Source organism: Pseudorasbora parva, chromosome 5, assembly GCF_024679245.1.
Source record: "Pseudorasbora parva isolate DD20220531a chromosome 5, ASM2467924v1, whole genome shotgun sequence".
Taxonomy (NCBI): Eukaryota; Metazoa; Chordata; class Actinopteri; order Cypriniformes; family Gobionidae; genus Pseudorasbora; species Pseudorasbora parva.
Window position 1 is genome coordinate 38152266 of NC_090176.1, and position 6000 is coordinate 38158265.

The 6000-nt window shown below is 38.0% G+C and overlaps 1 long non-coding RNA gene across 1 annotated transcript in view; it reads left to right on the top strand.

Moving 5' to 3' along the window:
• The window catches only part of LOC137076148 (uncharacterized), a 31229-nt gene extending 25510 nt beyond the window's left edge, over positions 1-5719 (top strand). Inside the window, exons 2-3 of the long non-coding RNA XR_010905211.1 lie at positions 5272-5390; positions 5473-5719. This is a non-coding gene — a long non-coding RNA (uncharacterized lncRNA). The remainder of the gene's footprint in view (positions 1-5271; positions 5391-5472) is intronic.
• The last annotated feature ends 281 nt before the right edge of the window (positions 5720-6000 follow it).

The window sequence follows — 6000 nt, forward strand, 5'->3', positions numbered from 1 at the left end:
CCTGCTTGTTAGAGCGTCCGACACTCATGCCAGCAGACCGGGTTTCGAGTCCTGTTTGGAACGGGTGGTTCGAACAGGAAGGGTTACAGGAGCACCTGCTTGTTGAAAACTGACACTAAATGGGGTACCCTGTGCGTTAAAATGAAATGCAGAGGGGTCCTGACCTATCATCAACAATATGTGAGGAGTTGGAAGTGAGTATGTGTTTGTTAACTTTGTTAATAAAACATAATTTATTGAAGCATATTGCATGTTGTGGCCACTTTTTTTACTACTTTTGTCTAGATATTACAAATTACCGGTAGTGGTATAGAATGTAACAAAGGCACACCATGTATTTGACAGCAACTCAGAGTTGCGATATTCTCAGGGAGGTTTGAATTGATGCCTTTTGTAGTAAATAAATGTGAGTGGTTGGTATTTTGTACAACATTGAGCACTGAGAAAAGGGGGAAAAAGAAGTGTTAACCATTCCCAGCCAGTCTCACTCAAAAAAAAAAGTTGATGCTCAAAGCACATCAGAAAGTATTGACACACCTTCAGTTGTAACTGACTCAAACAAAATGTTAAGCCATTCGACTGTATTTATTCACATTGTCAATTCAGTCATTGCAGTCCTTTATTCACGATGAATGTTCATTTGCTATATATTTATATATCATGCTCTCTGTATAGTTTGATATCTAGCTGTATATCAAAAGTTCAGCATTGAAAAATGTTTTTTCTTTTTCAATCTTAATGAATGATTTCTTCTCTTTGTCAGTACATAGAAAATAAGGTGAGAAGGTATCCTTTCATTGATCTGTTTTGCCCAAGCTAACTATACTCAGAGGTATAATATTTCTTAACTGTGAGCTTCCAAAAACAATATCAACAGTGTTTGAAAGCACTGAGAGCTTTTATGGCACCATTATTTCACCTTCTGATTTTCCTCTTTTTTTTTGGTTCTCTCATCTCTTCCTATTTCCCGTTTTTTCCCCCACACAGTGTTATCTGTTTTTTTAACCCACATAGACACTTGCTGGCTCACAGAAATATTTTTGATATCACATAGTTTCATCATAAATTACAAAATCGATTTCACCCTGGCAACAGGCCTCTTACACAATTAATACCCCAGTTGCATATTAATAAAACAGCCATCAAATCAATACACACCGAGACAAATGAATATTATCACACTTGGATATAAGCAGCAGCAAGGCAGCCTGATAAAGCTCAGCAATTTTAGTTAAAAATGTACAGGAAAAAAAAAAATCTAAAGCGTTTTGTTACGTATTTGTCTTATAAAATATGAGTTGTATAAAACTTTTTCCAACATGCAAAGGAAGGAAGAACAATTTCTCTGAATCTCTTGAATGGGCGTTTCACTCCTATTCTTACTCGGCCCTCATACCAGATGGCACAATGCCGACCTGAGGTGAAGGGAGTATTTAGCAACAGCAAACATAATAATTCCAGCCCTGCAAATGGAATGGAATGAATTTTCCTTCTCTGTCAGGCAATATTGACCAAGCCAGCAGTAAAAGAGCCTTGAATAAAATGAGTTTCTAATCCTGACTGCCAGAACCCGTGAAAGGACAGAACGTATTGAGTAGAATTCACAGGCTGGTCAAATGTCAAGTTTTTGAAATGGCCATTGACTTGAATTGGTCATTCATAGCCTTGTGAGTTCAAAGGTTAGGATAGAGGTTTATCACATGTGACTCACTGCCGCCGTCGCCCCACACAGGCAAGATGACTCTAATGGCATCAAGCAGACAGCCTCATTCCCTGTATGTGTATATCAATGTAAGTGTTAGGCAATGGCTCTCCGCCAATGCAAAATAAAAGACTTGCTTTGCCTCTATCAGTTGAAGAAAAACGACGTTTTGATTTGGAGGGTTAGTGGATCATGAAACCACTGAGTAACCATTGTGCAACCTAACAAGCACTATATGGAAAACTAAAAAACTAAAACTGAAATAAAAATAAATGAAAGAAGATATATTAAGTCCCTTTTCACAAGATGTAATATACATCTCTGGTGTCCCCAGAATGTGTCTTAGGGTGGCTTTCACACCTACCTTCTTTGGTCCGGATTTTCAGTTTGGTCCGAATCAAAATTACAGGTGTGAAACCTTCGGACCACGGGCTGGACCAACCAGACAAAATTTGGTCCGACGAAAAGAGGTAGTCTCGGACCAGATCAAACTGAACAAAGATTTGGTTTGTTTCTTGTGTGAAAGCATTTTCTGTATAGTTCGGACTTTCAGACCATTTACAGGAAGTTCTGGTTGTAGGATTAGTGAAAACCCACAGGTTAAACTCAAACTCACAGCACACGCAGTGATAGAGCGCGCAGCATTTTAACCCTTGTATGGTGTTCGGGTCTGTTGGACCCGTTTTCATTTTTTATCGAAAGAAAAATTATTCGAATAATTATTTTTTCAAACTGAGACTCATTGGCCTTGGCTCATTTTCTGTGAGGAATATATATCAGACGACATTTTCAATGACCACACACTGTACACACCCTGCCAATGTTTGCAAGGTTAGTGAAATATATTATGTTTGAGTAGCAAGTTAGCAAGAAAGCAGAGAACACTTTGTTTTCTAAAATTGTATAGTATTCACTGGGAAACTGGTGTTGCTAGTATAATGCTTTAACGTTACAGTTTAAACTATAATTCTTTTACAGAATAATCTACAATGTGGCCAGAGTCTGGATATGTGAGACTACTGAAGTATAACTTGTTGTTCTTTCGTGCTGCAACGTGATAATACGTGAATTATTCATGATAATATTCATTCATGAATATTCATATATTCAATATTCATGATTTAAATCATGATAGTGTGTATTTTTACATAAAGTGTGATTCTACCACATTTACTTCCGTTTTCATTACGTTTCACACTAAAAACAAGTGGCAACCTCCCCCAGTTTCTCTTGAAGCCAATATGTGATACATTACCTAAACTGCAATTCATTGGCTGGCTGCTAGAGACAGGCTCCAAAAGGCAGCAGAATCTCATTGAGCCCCATGTTAAAATGCTCAACTTTGAGCAGGAAAAAACATGTTTACAGCCTGGTACACATTGTGGTTTTGGTCTATATAGCTCATTTTGACCTTCATGATAACTGCCATGCTTTTTTTTCTTTAAATAACGAATTCGTTTACATTATATAAAGCCTTACATTTCTGGATAATTAAGGGCGTGGCCACTTTGATTGACAGGTGGATAGCCGTTTGTCTGCTGTCTGTTAGTCATCACATCACCTCAGCTCCAGCCACGTCCCGCCTCTTTGCCCATTTTCTGTTATCCGGGAGTGAAGTGAGGTGACGCTGACAAGATGTCAATGGCCAGCTCGTCTTTACGCTTCAGAACTGCTCTTCAGAATCCTATGGGGGACGTCACTACATTCTTCATTCAGTTTATGACGTACTGACAGCACTAAAATGTAAATCATTTACATATCCCGAGTGTGAAGGTGTACCAATTCACATGAATGAATATTAAAATAGTTTTTGGTCGCATTAACTAAATGCATTTTTATAGTAGTTTGTTTGCCATAAGACAAAAAGGCGGCTTCTCCTATTCAGCAACTGACGATCATAAGATAACACCAAAACACAACATAAATTCAGAAAACACAGATTTTATTTTGTTTGCTGTAATCTAAATCTTTAGAATCGATACATTTGCAAGGAACTGCTCTAAATTCAGCTTTTAATCTAGCAATCTTCATCTCCATTCTCAGCAGTGGCCGTAAACGTCAAATCCTGGGCTCGGTATGATGAATTCAAATTCAAAAATTGCTTCCTCATGAAGGGTTAAGACATGATTTACGGCAGTGGTATTGAACACTCATCATTGGCTCTCACCTGCTTCATCACAGATTTTGGTACCGGTTTTGGTATCGCAGTAAATGATTAATTGTGATTACACTTGTCTGCCTGTTATGACCTTATTTAATGTTATAACAGTATATAGTTTTAATAAATGGTTATGGGTAGGTTTAGGGGTAGGAGTCACCGTTATATTGTAACTAAAAAAAAATTCCATTATGTTTTATTCTCTTTATATTCTGTTTAAAATTAGTATGTTTAGGTTTGTTAGGATCTTACATTAATCTATATAATGGTAAAAGGGAAATTATACAAATCTTTATGAAAAAAAAAAAATCTTTACTCGTACAAAGATTTGTATTCTTAAAAAAAAAAAAAAAATTCATGACGGATTCGTAAAAATGTTAAGTTATTTTTTTCGCTGTAAAAATGTAATAATGCTTCGTTTAAATGTTTCCAATCCATCCACATTCTAAGTTTTAGAACTTCTCCAAATGTACAAAAACGCACTTTATACTAGCTACGTATTAACAATGAGACCAGGCTGGCAGCGCATTTATAATCCAGATATTTAAAATCCATATTAACAGATTACAGCATTCACAGTGCCTGCATTTGCAGCGTGATACGGAAGCGTGGTACGGAGTCTATTTTTGCAGTGCTCTCTAGAACAAAAATTATGAACATAAGCTTTGCAATAGGCTTTTATGAAGTAACATCTAATAAATGGAGTAACCTACTGCCATAGTTGAAAAAAGACATCTTTTGTCTTGATGCAAGGTCTTCCACTTTTTATTTAAGAAACCTCACTAAATCCAGTTTTTAGATGTTTATAGCTACATTTTGGCAGCTGAGGTCTGTTTAATTAATATTCAAATGCAAATGAGATTGCAAGATAATCAAGTTTTTAATAATTTATTAACTCCCCCGATTGCCAAGTTATGGCCTTTAATGTAGTAACCTAGAAATCACTTTATATTCTGCAAGCAGCAAAATCGCTGTCAGTGTGAACTTTGGCCTGCTGTAGCAGTTAATGTGCTGATTCACTTACATACTGCTTAAGTGTGCAATGCGAAACAGGCTTAAGTTTCAGGAGCTCATGTTGTGGGCCTCTGGAGGGGTTAGACTGCGTTAAGTGATTCACTGGAAGTGAACAGGGATACTAGGAGAGAAAGTAAGATGATGAGATGGATGGTTGTAGAGAGGTCGTAGGAGGTAAAGGGACCTAACTCATTGCTGACCCCTGCAGGCTCTCTGTCCGGCGCCTCTTAATCTCAATCAGCGAGGAATGAGGGCTCATTAGTCATTAGCGAGTTGTCTAACGGCAGCCTCGTCTTATGGTCCCGCATTCATCTCCTGCTCCTTCCCTCTGAGGCTTCTTTCTCACTCATATGCGCTTTTTTCCATCTGTCTCTCGCTCCCTTTCCTTGCCCGCCAGGATGATGACCAGCCGTGATTGTGCTTTGGAAACCTGTCTCAGCCTCCAGCTAAACTGCTCATCCATGACCAATCGATGGTAGAGGAAGATTCGGAGTGTGTGCGTGTGCCTGGTCACTTGTGAGTGCATAAGTGCAGATCAGAGAAAATACCTTTAGGTTAAATTTCAATTCCATTGAGCATCATCTGTCCATCCCTGCAGCATCCCAGCTCCCCTCTGGAGCTCAGCCAACCTTTATTACTGAGCAAGAGATGGAAACGGGCCTGTCACAGGCAAAGTGATAAAGCATCATTACCACACTGCAGAGGAGGAATGAGGGCAGCCTGCTTTGACACAACTCCTTTCATAAAGAGCTTCGCTCCGGCATATTGGACAGCCAGTCAAAGATCTCCAGCAAAGAACAAAATGACTAGTCTGGACAAATCCTATGCTGGTATTGACATAGCCTCTTTCATTACACCCCACGGCGCTGTACTGCTCTTTCACATGGCTGATGAAATATTTCTTGATGTAATCAAAAGCATCAAGTATAATTTGAGATTTGAGGCAATTAAATGCTAATTTCTGTGGATTATCTCACTGGCTGTCAAATTTAGTTGAAGTTTATTTATCGTTAACAATAAAATAATTGTATACACACACACATACAATATGTATTTAAAAGGCTCTGAATAATTAAGCATTTTAAATATTTTTCCCATCAAGGCTGCATTTATTAGATAAATAATA